The 15,719-nt window shown below is 31.3% G+C and overlaps 1 pseudogene; it reads right to left on the minus strand.

The window, feature by feature from the left end:
- Window positions 1-6,318: 6,318 nt before the first annotated feature.
- LOC122860196 lies at window positions 6,319-7,898 on the minus strand (annotated as a pseudogene).
- Window positions 7,899-15,719: the final 7,821 nt, after the last annotated feature.

Below are 15,719 nucleotides of genomic sequence, written 5' to 3' on the forward strand. Positions count from 1 at the left end.
TGTTGCCATAGTGTTTACGGCAAGCTGAAATAACAGACGAACTTCCCGGCTCTGTTTATTACACATTTTCTATTGATAACACATTCCATTTGAACCGAATATTTACTAAAATTTTTAAGCTTGTAACTTTATTTTGACCTACACTTCTATTCATCTATCGGCCTGATGATTCCTAAGCTAGTTGATTAAAAAACATTATCGTTCATTTTTTTTTAATTTTTTGATTATGTTTAAATGCAAATACATAAATCATTTGGGACTATAGCACGTTCTCTCTCTTTTTCTAACTCTGTGATTGTATGAGTGTGAAGCAGCCACTACCGAAGCGCCACCTGTTGACTCTGCCGCGTAACAGACTATTATTTATAATAATTAATAACTCGGTTGTATATCAAGTTATAAAATCGAATGAACGCTAAAAACGATCTCCGTGATAAGCTCTTTAATTTAAAAAAAAAAATCATAATGATCGGTTGGGTAGTTGCTGAGAACATATTAGTCTGGTCAAAATCTGTCCAACTTGGGGAAGTTTTAAGATTTTTAAAACAAAAAATATAGTAATGTCGGGGCGAATCGAATGGTGGGGTTTAAAATTTGATAGGGACAAGGGTTGAAAAAATAATTAAATATAAGAATTCGTTTCCCGTTAGACTTGTGTTTCATGTAAAGTGGTATAAATAAGATTTTAGTAGTTTTTTTTTGTTTTAACCGACCGTTTACGCGTAATTAATTTTTAAAGTTAGTGATTTTCTATTAAATCGTTACCCCTCACGTGTCCCCACTCAAAACTCCCATACGCGAGAGCGATAGGTATATAAAAAAAAGAGATAGTGTTATTTAGACCCGATGCTACCCGACTGTACCCGACTCGACGCACATACACACACGCAACTATTGTATTTACGCGCACTGTGATAGTATTAGTGATATACACTTTTAAATTCGATTTCAGGCAATTTTCTTATTTCTCGCGTTGTCGGCCCGGAATAACAACAAACAGGAATTGTTGTTAAAAAAACTTAACAAATGGCTCCAATATTCAAAAATGCATCAATTTTGAAAATTTTTTTTTCATCGTGTTAATGATTACATGCACTATCGTATGCTAATAAAAATACTATCATTTCTATTTTCTCATGAAACGTAATTATTTTTAAGATGAAAGGGGTGGTTTTATCGCGAAAATGCCCTAAGACGAAATTATTCTACTACAATCAAAGAAAATTTTCCCGTTCTTATTTTATTTTTCCGTTGATTATTTAAAAAGTTATTCGCGATTTCTCCGGCAAAAATATTTTTCTATTCTTTTCGACGCGTAATTATTTTAAGATGAAAGGGTGGTTTTCGAAAATGACGAAATTAATCTACTATTATCGAACAAATTTTTCCCGTTTGTTTTTATTTTTCCGTTGATATTTGAAAAAGTTTTCGCGATTTCTCCGGCAATATTTTTCTATTTCGCGACGCGTAATTAAGGGGTGTTTTCGCGTCACCTAAGACGAAAGTAATCTATTATAATCAAAAGAAAATTTTCCCGTTCTTATTTTATTTTTCGTTGATTATTTAAAAGTTATTCGCGATTTCTCACGCAAAAATATTTTTTTTTTTATTCTTTTCGCGACGCGTAATTATTTTTAAGATGAAAGGGGTGGTTTTTTCGCGAAAATGCCCTAAGACGAAATTAATCTACTATAATCAAAGAAAATTTTCGTGTTCTTATTTTATTTTTCCGTTGATTATTTAATGAGTTATTTTTATTTCGCGATGCGTGAATTTTTTTGGAAAAGGCGTTTGGCAATAGTAAAAATTATTATCATCATAATAATTTTTAGTGTCTTTCTTATTAACAATAGTAATAGATATTTACATAAACAAATAGAAAAAAAATTGATTATCTGTTAAATTTTATTTGTTTATGCAAATATTAATTATTGATTAGGCAATACACAAAAATTTATTTACTTTATAATAATCTACATATTGTTTACTATATAATACTGTTTTTTTTATTGTAAATATCCTGCGATTAAATTGTTTAAACAATTTAACAACTTAAAATTATGAATTTATACACCTTTTTCTAGTTGTTGAATTATTTAAACAATTTAATCGCGGGATATTTACAATAAAAAAAATAGTAATATATAGTAAACAATATGTAGATTATTATAAAGTAAATAAATTTTTGTGTATTGCCTAATCAATAATTAATATTTGCATAAACAAATAATATTCTTTAGATAATCGAATTTTTTTCTTTTATTTGTTTATGTAAATATCTATTATTCTATTGTTAATAAGGAAAGACACCAAAATTTATTCATTTGATAATAATCTACACATTTTCTACTATATCGTATAATTTTTATTCGAAATAACACCCTTTTCTCCCAAAAATAATTACACGTCGCGAAAAGGATAGAAAAAAAAATATTTTTGCCGGAGAAATATCAAATAACTTTTTAAATAATTGACCGAAAAATAAAATAAGAACACGAAAATTTTCTTTGATTTATGTACATTAATTTCGACATATAGCATTTTCGCGAAATAACCACCCCTTTTCCCCTAAAAATAATTACGCGTCACGAAAAGAATAAAAAAAAAAATATTTTTGCCGGAGAAATCGCGAATAACTTTTTAAATAATCAACGGAAAAATAAAATAAGAACGGGAAAATTTTCTTTGATTATAGTAGATTAATTTCGTCTTAGGGCATTTTCGCGAAAAAACCACCCCTTTCATCTTAAAAATAATTACGCGTCGCGAAAAGAATAGAAAAAAAATATTTTTGCCGGAGAAATCGCGAATAACTTTTTAAATAATCAACGGAAAAATAAAATAAGAACGGGAAAATTTTCTTTGATTGTAGTAGATTAATTTCGTCCTGGGGCATTTTCGCGAAAAAACCACCCCTTTCATCTTAAAAATAATTACGTGTCATGAGAAAATAGAAATGATAGTATTTTTATTAGCATACGATAGTGCATGTAATCATTAACACGATGAAAAAAAAATTTTCAAAATTGATGCATTTTTGAATATTGGAGCCATTTGTTAAGTTTTTTTTTTTATTAACAATTCCTGTTTGTTGTTATTCCGGGCCGACAACGCGAGAAATAAGAAAATTGCCTGAAATCGAATTTAAAAGTGTATATCACTAATACTATCACAGTGCGCGTAAATACAATAGTTGCGTGTGTGTATGTGCGTCGAGTCGGGTACAGTCGGGTAGCATCGGGTCTAAATAACACTATCTCTTTTTTTTATATACCTATCGCTCTCGCGTATGGGAGTTTTGAGTGGGGACACGTGAGGGGTAACGATTTAATAGAAAATCACTAACTTTAAAAATTAATTACGCGTAAACGGTCGGTTAAAACAAAAAAACTTATAGAAACTACCCCCCCCTAAAATCTTATTATCTACAACTTTTACTTGAAACATTTTACTCTAAGTCTAACGGGAAACGCGTAATTGACTTTTTTATATTTAATTATTTTTTTTCAACCCTTTCCCTTGTCCCTATCAAATTTTAAACCCCACCATTCGATTCGCGAGCCCCGATTACATACCCCTATATTTTTTGTTTTAAAAAACTTAAAACTTCCCCAAGTTGGACAGATTTTGACCAGACTATATGCCTAAAAAGGCTTTCATTTTCACATTTACATATATAGAAGATAGATTGTATATGTTTGTATATGATTGTATATGGTTGTATATGGTTGTATGTGGTTGTATACAAACTGTTTTTCCCGGGCACTTATGGGAAAGCATAGGCGATGCGCAATATAGTAATATTATATATATGGTTGTCGGGCGCTATTAGGGTAACTGATAAATTTGAATACAAAAGACGCATGTAATTAATTTATTTAATAAATGAATTACCGATAGCAAATGTCTAAGAAATGGATGTGATCAAATAAATTAATTAGTAGTCTTCATTAATTCCTTAGCAATATTTTCCATATAAAATTAAAATAATTATGGCAAATGACTCAGAAATATATTCATTCGGTCTCAATCTTTATCCTTATTCGCCTCTCCCCTGCAAATAAAACTTTTATACCCAGGAGTACGTTCCCAAACCATCGTTTGGTTCGTTATTTCAAGAAAGCAGACTTCATCTTTTTCTCTGCCATTTTTGTTGTCACAATTTACTAAAAAAAAATCAACTGACACTAATATAGGAAAATGTATAGGGCTATTTGAAATTTTCTTCCTTTATATGGAAATCTTGCAATGCTATGAAGTAATTTTTATGCAAGAAACGTGAAATTTACATTTCAAAAACGTCAAGTTTACATTTCCTATAAGTAAAAAAACGTGAAATGTACAAAACATGCTTAGCTAATGCACGGATTTGTCGCCTGAGGTACAATATACTGTGTGATCTCCCTCTCACTCACGCATGCGCACATCAGATTTCAGTCAACGTGCAGAGGAGGTTCGATAACTGGCTGAGGCGAAAAATCTGGCCAATTTTTCATTAGGGTTTATTTGATATAGCTACCTCATAATTTGAAATATTCAAGTAGGTTTTTTTTATAGCGAGTTTTTGATTTATCAAGTTGTACTCCTGTTAACCAAGACCCAGAGGGAGCGAACTCACGACAAGCTAAAATTTCCGCTTGTAAACATGGCGGCCAATGGCGGCTGTAAAAATAACCAAATGATAACTAAATTCCCTAAATTATCACTAAATTTACTAAATTTACTGCAAATCCATGGTGTCTCTCCGTGACTGCAGAACAAGCTTGACACCGCCAAGCTTGTTCTAAAATCACGGACTCACAAAAAATTTAGTAAATTTAGTTATATTTGCAGCCGCCATTGGCCGCCATTACAAGCGGAAATTTCAGCTTGTCGTGAGTTCGCACCCTTAGCCAGTTATCGAATGCTCTCCATACAAACCAATCCTGCACCCGTATTCACAGGGCAAGTTTTTTACAATTTAGGGCTTTTTTGCCACTGATGGCGCTTGTCAAATTTTTTTTATATAGATTTCACACACAAAAGCAGGGTTGCTACAAGAGGTAGTTTCGTACCTTTTGAGGTACTTTTTTGTTGCCCGAGGTACAAAGGTACTACTTTTGATCTGGAGGTACCTTTTGGTCGTTTTTATGAAAACCCCTTTTTTATTTTTTTTCCCATACACTCTCTGGTTTCCATTCTATACATTGGCGAACCAATCAAAAAATTTCTTTAGAAGAACCTTTAATATCTGATTGGTTGATCTTTGCGTGTCGCACTCTATCGATAAAATTGGTAAGCCGAAAAAAATATGGATGACAAACTGATCTTTAACAACAATAAACAACAACTTTACAAGTCAAGAAAATAAACAACAACCAAACATAATAACATATATACTACAAACAGTAGAATAAATATTAAATAAGTAAGTTTATTTGAATGAATACCAGCTTATTAAATGGACAAGTTTATATTTTTTTTGAATTAATACATATTTATAATTCGTCAAATGCTATTCTTATTCATTGAAATTTCTCATCTAGATTTATTGTAAGAGTGTATCCAGCACCAAAAGATTCATTGAATACTCAAGAATTATGTAAAACCAACCCTGGTGAAAATATTACTCCGGCATTACTCCGGCATTATTCCGGCATTTCTCCGTTTTTGGCCCATTTCCGGAGAAATTACTCCGCCATGAGGTCGGTGGCGGAGAAATTACTCCGGCATGAGGTTGATGGCGGAGAAATTACTCCGGCATGGAGTTGATGGCGGAAAAATTACTCCGGCATGAAATTGATGGCGGAGAAATTATTCCGGCATGAGGTTGATGGCGGAAAAATTACTCCGGCATGGAATTGATGGCGGAAAAACTACTCCGGCATGAGATTCGTGCCGGAGAAATTATTCCGGCATGAAGTTGATGGCGGAAAAATTACTCCGGCATGAAATTGATGGCGGAGAAATTGTTCCGGCATGAGGTTGATGGCGGAGAAATTATTCCGGCATTAGATCAGTGAAGGAGAAAAAACTCCGGCATAAAACTAGTGGTGGATTCATTTTTCCGACATTAACTTCATGCCGACAAAATTATTCCGGCATGAGATTGACGGCGGAAAAATTACTCCGCCATGAGATTGATGGCGGAGTAAATACTCCGGCATGAAAGTAATGTCGGAAAAATTAGTCCGCCACTAGTTTTATGCCGAAGCATTTTCTTCAGCATTCATCTTATGCCAGAATAATTACTCCGGCATAACATTAATGCCGGAGTAATTAATTCGGCATGAGATTACTAAAAAACAATGTAGAAATGTTATATGTTCATCAATTTTATCAAATATATTTATTTAAACTAACCATCACATTTAATGACTCAGAAAAACTCAAATTATATTTTCGGAATGTGGTACGTTTATAATTAACTGCTTTTCCAAGATCTATAAATTTATCATCAATCATATAATGTACACGCCATGATAAATCAGCAGCACATTGACGTAATTTTGGCATAACACGTTGTTCAACATCTTCTCGTTGTAATAATGTTGCAATATACTAACACATGCATCAACAGCTAATAAACGAACAGAATCTTGTTCATCTCGTGTAAGTATAACAAACATTAGAATTGAATCAGATTTCAAATACTCAATTTCAAAAACTTTCGCAAATTCTCCCAATTTTGATGATGCTGAACGTCGCCCCATTAGTGTATCATCTTGACATAAATTACAAAAATGATTTCTTAGTTCAGCTCGAGGGGGAAGTCACTCCAAAATTTAGTGTACACCAGATTACAGATTACCAGTAATCATGTAATCTTTCCAATGATTACACAAGATTACTTTTTTTGTAAACACGAAGAATCCCAGTAATTTTTTATGATTACGCTTAAAATTCAAAGATTTCAAAAAGATTACACGAGATTATTGAAGATTACACCAGATTACAGATTACCTGTAATCATGCAATATTTCTAATGATTACACATGATTACTTTTTTTTTTTTGGTCATCACAAAGATTCCCTGTAATCTTTTATGATTACACTCAAAATTCAAAGAAGAAAAAAAAAAATAATGAAAAACGAATAAAAATTAGCATACTACGTAGCATGTATGCACGCGCATGCGCTAATTTTGAAGACGAGGAGGAAGATTACTGAGAATTTCTGTAATCATGTCAAGATTTCATAAGAAATTTTCGCAGATTACAGATATACGACGTAAGATTACTGGTGATTACATAAAAATTTTTGAAGATTATTGATGATTATAAAATACAAGAGTACCTTAGATTACATCGATGACACGATTTTTTCGTAATCATTTCTGTAAGATTACAAGAGATTATTGAAGATTCTTCTCTCGATGTACACCAGATTACACAAGTGACTTCCCCCTCGGTTCAGCTATTGTTGCTGTACTTACACGTGGATAAGATACACTTATTAAACCACATGTCGATGTTCTTGACGTAAACCAATCACCAGATGCCAAACGTTGTACCAATGGAACAAAATGTATCAACTCACAACGAGTATGTTCAGCACAAAGTGCCAAGGCAATCGTTGAAAGTTTTTTGATTGAATTTAATCGCAGCTATAAAATAAAAATATACTCATTAATTGTAATAAAATAAAATGTTCATCATATTTACATTTTAAACAAATTTTAAGTCAACTGATATGATGAAAATAATATAAAAAAAAACCGCTCCAGTTATAACCTCATTGTTACAAACACTTGCTGACTAAGATCGAGTTATTTTTTTTTTTTCAAACATAAAAAACTTTGGTAATATTTGAAAAATAATAATTATTGTACTTACTTGTAAATTTGCATTTTATAAGTCATCGATCAGAACTGCAATTGGATAAAGACTGTCGTCCGTTGGTGAGTCGGCTGCTGCCATTTTGCTGAACCACAAATTTATCCAAGCAGAATTCATTTATTCTGAGTGTTTTAATATTAGCCCTGGGCAATAATATGGCTTTTTATTATTTTATTTGTTTATTGATATGATTTTCCATTGCCTTATATACTAGGGCACAACACTACAACTTTTTTCTTTTAACAAGATAATGAATAAAAACAATCTACGTTGCTTCCACTGCTATGCTACAGTGGCGCACACATGCATATGAGTAGCGATGGTGAGCAGTAGAGGTGGTATTTCTGGCAGCCGTCCGGCGACTCGGCGAGGATTAGATTATAAATGTGTGAGCGAACTTGACAATTTTTTTTTTTTATAAAGCATGTGTATGTGGGGGTTGATGTGGTTCTCCATGAACCAAAGAACACAAAAGAATAGATTGTCATATTATAAAAATGTTCAACCGATGAAAAATACTTCTAGTTTGTCTGCTCAAAATAGTATTTATTAATAACAATTGTAATATTCTCCGCCATCAATCCCATGCCGGAAAAATTTATCCGCCATCAATCTCATGCCGGAGTAATTTCCCCACCATCGATCCCATGCCGGAGTAATTTTCCCACCACCAATCTCATGCCGGAGTAATTTCTCCGCCATCAACCTCATGCCGGAATAATTTCTCCGCCATCAATTTCATGCCGGAGTAATTTCTCCGCCACCAACCTCATGCCGGAGTAGTTTCTCCGGAAATGGGCCAAAAACGGAGTAATGCCGGAGAAAGCCGGAGTAATGCCGGAAAAAGCCGGAGTAACGGCGGAGAAATATTTCTACCAGGGAAGAAGAATGAAAAAGCTGTCAATAATTTAATAACACCAATAACACTCAATACATACTCTGATGAAGATGATGACACATCGAATTCAGTTTTTTCATCACGATCAGTTTCGAGGTTAGTTTATCTTGGCGTTAGTTCATTTATTTATTTAAATATAAATTAAATGTTTAAACTAGCTTCACATATTTGTTATTTTTGTTTAACACAGCTGTGGATCATATTGTAGTGAATTTATACCTATACTTGAAACAGTTGAAGAAGATTCTACACAAAGTAATCCAGATCAGTTGGAAACAACTCACCATTCAACTCAAAATAATCGTAAACGAAGTTCATCTACGTAAGTTAAAACATTTTATACAATGTATAACCATTTAATTTAATGAGTACATAATTTTTTTATTCTTTATTATTAACAGAAGTATTATTGAATTATCAAAACCAAATAAAGATAATAACAGCAAACGAGCTAGATCAGTAGCAAGAAATATAAGAATTGATGAGTGTAAGAGAAAAAATAGTTACACTTGGCTTGATGTTGATGAATCTGATAAACCTTTTTGTAAATTGTGTAAATCAATATTATCTGGCGGCACTCACCATATTGCTCGTCATGCATTGACCGAAAAACATAAAAACAATTTTAACATTTCAAAAAATGTTGTAACAATTGACAAATCATTTCAAATGAATCCTCAAGCTATGATTGATATGGAAGTTAAACCTATTGAACTTAAAATAGTTATCAACATTAAAATATATAGTTTGGTATTATGGAATATATTTTTTTTAAGGAGAATATAAATATATTAAACAAACATATAATTAATATAAAAAAAAAATAAAATATCTTTATAATAAATATGTATTTAATATAAAAATATATAAAATATATTTTGTATGAACCGTGTTTTTTAAAAAAAAAAAAATAATAATTTTATTACTTGACGGTATTATATGAAAATGTACTACATATTTGTTAATTGCAATAATAAATAAAAACACTGGTCTTTTGTATTGTATTATCATGTTTAATTTTTTTTAAATTATCTAAGGAAAAAATAGAGGCCGGAAACAGAGCCATCTGTTTATGAAATTAAAAATGAAGTGGAGGTACTTTTTTTTCTAAAAGGTACGTTTCTCCCACTCCGCGAGGTACTTTTCCAAAATCTCTTGTGGCAACCCTGCACAAAAGCTTCACAAGCGCTGCCAATGAAGGAAAAAACATTTAAATTGTAATCCCCTTTGAATACGAGTGCTGCACTACTCTAAAAATCTAATGGAAGTTACACTATATTCTAGTAGTATTAACTCAACTGTAGTTGACGTGACTGACAAGGATAAGAATCCAACAGAGTCGTTTCTCTCTCGGCGACACATTTAACGCAAGAGTTCGCCTTCCAATGTCAGATATGGATATATATCAATCTATCAGATCGACGTAGATCAAATTAGATCTAACTGCTTTAGATATAATTATATCCGCAAAGTAGCGCGATCCACTCGTATATAACTAGATCTCATTAGATCTAATTAGATATACTTAGATCAAATTAGATCTACTTAGATCTGATTAGATATGCTTAGATCTAATTAGATACACTTAGATCTAATTAGATATACTGAGATCTAAGTAGATCTACGGAGATTCCAAAAATTTATTGATTTAAAAAAAAAAAAATTTCAAATTGTTTATACAATTTTATTTTTTTATTTATATAATTAATGATCTATTGGACCAAAAGATTTTGACCACAAATTTTCACCATCACCTGGACTTGAACGCGGTATCTTCTTGATAAAAGTCCACAGCCTTACTTACTCAACCATAGCAGCAATAATTAAAAACAACGAAAATTTGTTTCAATTGAATAGTTATCATGACAATCTGAGAATCAACCGACACTCGGCTGATGATCGGCAAATTATATAAGCATAAAATAATATTTAAAAATATAAACAATCAAACATAAATTTTATTTGTATTAGTTTTATAGATCCCGGAATGTATTTTCATGATTAAAAAAAAAATTTTTTTTTTCTTGAAATTTTCGTTACATGAAAAAAAATGAATTTCCTATGAAATTCCGACATATATAAGTATATATATCGAGATATAATTAGATCTTGCTGCATTTTCGATACGATTAGATCTGATTATATCTACTTAGATCTAATTAGATCTCATTATATATGTTTATATTGTAACCGATTTTCTGACCTGCGCGGCGAGAACTATCGGCCAAGGTTAACAACGAGGATTTCTCACCATCCTCCTCAAAATCACCGGGAGGAGCCATGTTGGTTATCTCGGAAGCCAATAGCCGTAGGAGTAACGAGAACAAAATACGAAAACCTAACTCAGTCTTAGAAATGGTAGAGGGGCGCGGTCCACCTGATCGGACTATGAAATACGTAACCAAACCTGAGGGAACTATCGTGAACCGAGTATAGTGTGTTACATACGCCTATGTTACATTGCGACTATATTATAGTAAAATACTGACGTCACAAGTATCATAAGTGTAGGAGCAAATATTCTACATGTGAAATAAGTATTTTGTATAGGGAACCATACAGCGATCCATCCGTGACCAGGTCTTACACATACGTTGCCATTGCAATAATAATATATCTCAATAGCGAGAATATAATAATAATTATTATTATAATAAGAGAACCATATAGCGTGATCATTAGTGTTAGTCCGTCATGGGAAATTCGGGCAGAGTTTCACCAGGACTTAACGTCTGATACCTAGAGAGCCTTTACGAGAGATCCAAACGATGTCGAGAGAACCAGTAGTGAACCGCAAGAGAGCCAGTCAAGAGAAGGTAGTGATCAGTTCGAGAGCCAGACAAGTCGTGTCGTTTCACTGCAAGCTCTTGACTTTCACTCACGCGCTTTTTCACCTATCGCCCCGGACATGTGCAGCACGCTTTCCTAGCCCACAACACGAATAGGTATCCGATCCAGCCCGTAGCCTTCGGAGAGTTCGTTTTTTCGACGGATGGAAGGGAAAACTAGCACAGGTCGAGGTTTAACGTATCAAGTCTACTACGGGACCTCGAATATATACGAAACATGTGCCACACTGACACCACTCGTTAGTAGACTTGACCCTCCACAGTGCTTATGCAGTGACCCTTAGAATTATTAACAATCAACTCCTATTAATTGTTAACAATTCAGTTTACAGCAAATAAATAATTAGAGCATACAAGCTCATTCTATTAATTATTTATTTCGAGAACCAGCGAAATAATAAATTTCGTTACAATATATAATTCGATCCCGCAGCTTTCTCGATATGATTAGATCTGATTATATCTACTTAGATCTAATAAGATCTAGTTAGATATCATTAGATCTCAATAGATCTAATTATATATAGCAAGTATGATCTTGCTACTTTCGGATCTAATTATATCATCGATTTTTCCTGGGTGGTTATTTAACTGTTCAATAACGGCTATTGAATCATTAAATAACCTGAAATGAACCGAACTAACAAATAACAATTAACAAACCAAGAAAAATGGTTGCAGCGTTCCGTCAAGGATGAAACACGAAACAAATGAAAAATGTTTAGAATATTTTTAAATGAAGATTTTAAGAATAATCAAGAATTGTGTTAGAATAACTTTTGTTTTCTGATCTTTCAAGTGAAACTTTTGAAATTGTACACGTTGTTCTCAATCATGAGAATCGTACGAGAACACCAAGGCTTCCAGCAACCTGGTTGAAGGAAGTGCTTAAAAGTCGAAAACTACTTCAACACAGTCGAACGATGTTGTAAAATATCGAACAAAGAGTGAATTTGGAGCTTTGTGTTCAAAATTTCTTGTTTAATGCAATTTTTCATGACTGAAATTCTATAATAAAAAAATTAATTAAAAATCAACACACCTTACTAACATTTATAATGCAAAAAAAAGCACATTTGACAAAAATCATAATCAGAACTTCAGTTAACTATATGTGCAATAGCTATTTAGTGTAATTTAAATGTATTTTTTAGGTTATGATATCTAATATTATCCGTACTCTTTCTTTTCTTATCGAGAAGCACGATCATAGGGATATTTTTTTATGGCGGATTTTCTGGTGGATTTCCACCTCCACAAGATGTCTTTTCTTTTTTTTTGCCTCTTCTTTTTCTCTATAGAAGTATACATTGCTAGGGATATTATTTGACGACGGATTTGTCCAGCGGATTTCCACCCCCGCAACTTTTTATATATGTGTGCATAATGTGTGCGCCACTCTTTATACCCACACATGCATAAAGGCGTGTGGCCACTATCATAGTTTTTCGAACAAGTTCTATGCCATAGTCCATTTATTACCAGAAACATCTAGATTATTCCCAGTTATCACTGAAAAAGTCAGTTGTTTCTGGTAATAAATGGATTATGGCATAGACTGTTCAAAACCATGCTAGCCACACGCCTTAATGGCACATATATAAAAAGATGTGGAGGTAGAAATCTGCCGGAAAAATCCACCGTGGAAGAATATCTCTAATCCTTAGCAGTGTATCGAAGGCATTACGTGTATTTCAGCAGCCCAATTCACAAAGCATTAGGCGGCTTATATCTATTACTAAACGCACCGTGCGTCAGCGCAAAAAACCAATTTTCGTCCGAGAAATAGACAGAAAATAATATCGTATAACGCCAAGACATTTTCTACAATACCAACTTATATTATACTTTTTATTTATCGGCAGATCTGGCTGGCTGATATCAGCGCCACCATAATTATTGTAACTCAAAATAATAAAAATATTAATTTATGATAAAGTCAACACACAGCTGTCTAAAATTTGTTGTCTTGTTTTTATATATAAATTATTTGATTTAAATTAATTGACACAATATAAATATTGATTAAATTCAATTGGATGATTCAGTGTTTTTTAAACAATGACCCGAAAATTTTATATTGTTTTTAAGAATAATACTATAGTTAAAAATCCCTTGGACTTAATACCCTAACCTTAAAATCTTGAGTTTCGTTTTTAATTTGTTGATATTTTCAATAATTAATACTTTAATAGTTGATACTTTAATAATAAAAATAATTAGAAAAAAATGTGTCAAGTAGTCATACATTGAAAGTTCTACAATTGATTATTCTTTTTTGTTGTGTAGTGAAAAAGTCCAAGAAAAATTTCCTAACGCTGCTTTTTTTTTTTTATTTATTCATTTTAATCTTAATATTTCTGTTATTTTACTAAGTTGTAGGTTTTATTTTAGATAATAATAACCTGTAGTTATATCTGTGATATTTATTGTAAACTCCACGATACCAAGGATCTGTAATATAAAAACATGTCAGTGCAGAGAAAAGTGTTTTCCATTATTTTCAATTCCTGTTGGTGATCAACTGCGGTAAGTAAAATCAAAACTTTTTAAAAATATTCATACAATTTTGTTTATCAATTACTGCAACATAATTTAAATTAATTTGGTGATTAATAAAAATAATGCATGCAAGTTTCGCTTGAGGAAGGATGTAACTGACGAAACAATTTTTCTGTTTATAAAATTCAACAGCCAAACTTGCCAACAGTATTTTAATTATTAAAAATAAATTACAAGTTAGCTTATTATTGAATGACTTAAAAAATTTAAAATATTAACAAAAATATAGTGTGGATTTAGTCTCATTTATAAATTAAACTTTAAACAATATTTTTTCAATAATTATTTAATGCCTTTTTTTTAAATTTTTTCAGTGAAAATTCTATTACTCCAGTTGAAATTATTGCTCGGCGATTGAATTTTAAATGTATGAATGGTTTATCAAAATGGTGGATTTTTTATTTATATTTTAACAGTTAAGTTAATACAAAAGGTTTTTTTTTTTTTTTAATAAAAGTGTATCATAAGTTTATAAATATTTTTCCATAAAAAAAATTTACAAAATCGAAATTTTTTATACAGAAAGAAAGTATTTTTTGATGTTTAAAAAAAAAAAAAATTTCAACAAGCCACAATGTCAATGTAATTATTTATAAATCAGAGTAATTGGAAAGCAAAAAAAACAAAAAAAAATTCAACAACAAAACAAAACGTATGTTAAGTTTTGTTGTTATTTGTTTTATTACGAAGAAAAAATTCTAGATGGATTTTAAAGTGTGATAGTAAATTTAAAGTCGTAGATATAATGTTAGTGTGACCAACTATTTTCTCAATATAGAATCAAGTTAATCACCCCAGTTAACCTCCTGTCAGTTTCACCCTTTTTACCTCAACAACTGAGGTGTCTTTAATTCACTCGTCACCGATCTATTCAACAACACCAAGTACTTACTAAACGTTTTTTTTTTTTTTCATTCATCACAAGCAGCTTAATTTCAACACATTTGTCACAATAGGTTTTTTTAGCACTATAAATCATCCCTATAAATTTATATATATATATATTCTTGAAAACTTCTAAGATATTTTAATATACTTAATAATAAAATATTTTAAATTAACAATAAAAATTTTTTTTTAAATTAATTTGATATATATTTTTTGATTGTCAGGTTTATTTTTTATTTATGTAGTCGATCGATAGTTGAATGAGTGAGACAAAATAGTAAATAGATAAAAAAAATTTAGAGATTAATAACGATGATGCTTTTGAACAATATAAATTCAAATAACAGCGAGGGTGTTTAAAATCAGATTATTATAATAAAAAAACAGAATAAGAATGCCATATTTCTATTGCTTATAAAAAATAAAATCAAATCGATAACAATGGGAATATAGTTTTGAAAAAATTAACAGAATTGATTGATGAAAAAAAAACAAAGATAAAAAAATTTTGTAGAAAGAAATTAAAGGATTTTTATTTAAAACGAGTCGGCCGTGTTCGGCTTCGCCGAACTTGGTTGTATATCTATTTTTGATTCTTCAAAAAATTAAAAACAAAAGAAATAGGTATGTAGAAGAAATTCAATTTCTACATTCTGATAAACCGGACAACATTAGGAACCAATGCATTTTTTTATTTCTTTTCTC

This window comes from Aphidius gifuensis, linkage group LG1 (genome assembly GCF_014905175.1).
Source record: "Aphidius gifuensis isolate YNYX2018 linkage group LG1, ASM1490517v1, whole genome shotgun sequence".
NCBI classification, from domain to species: Eukaryota; Metazoa; Arthropoda; class Insecta; order Hymenoptera; family Braconidae; genus Aphidius; species Aphidius gifuensis.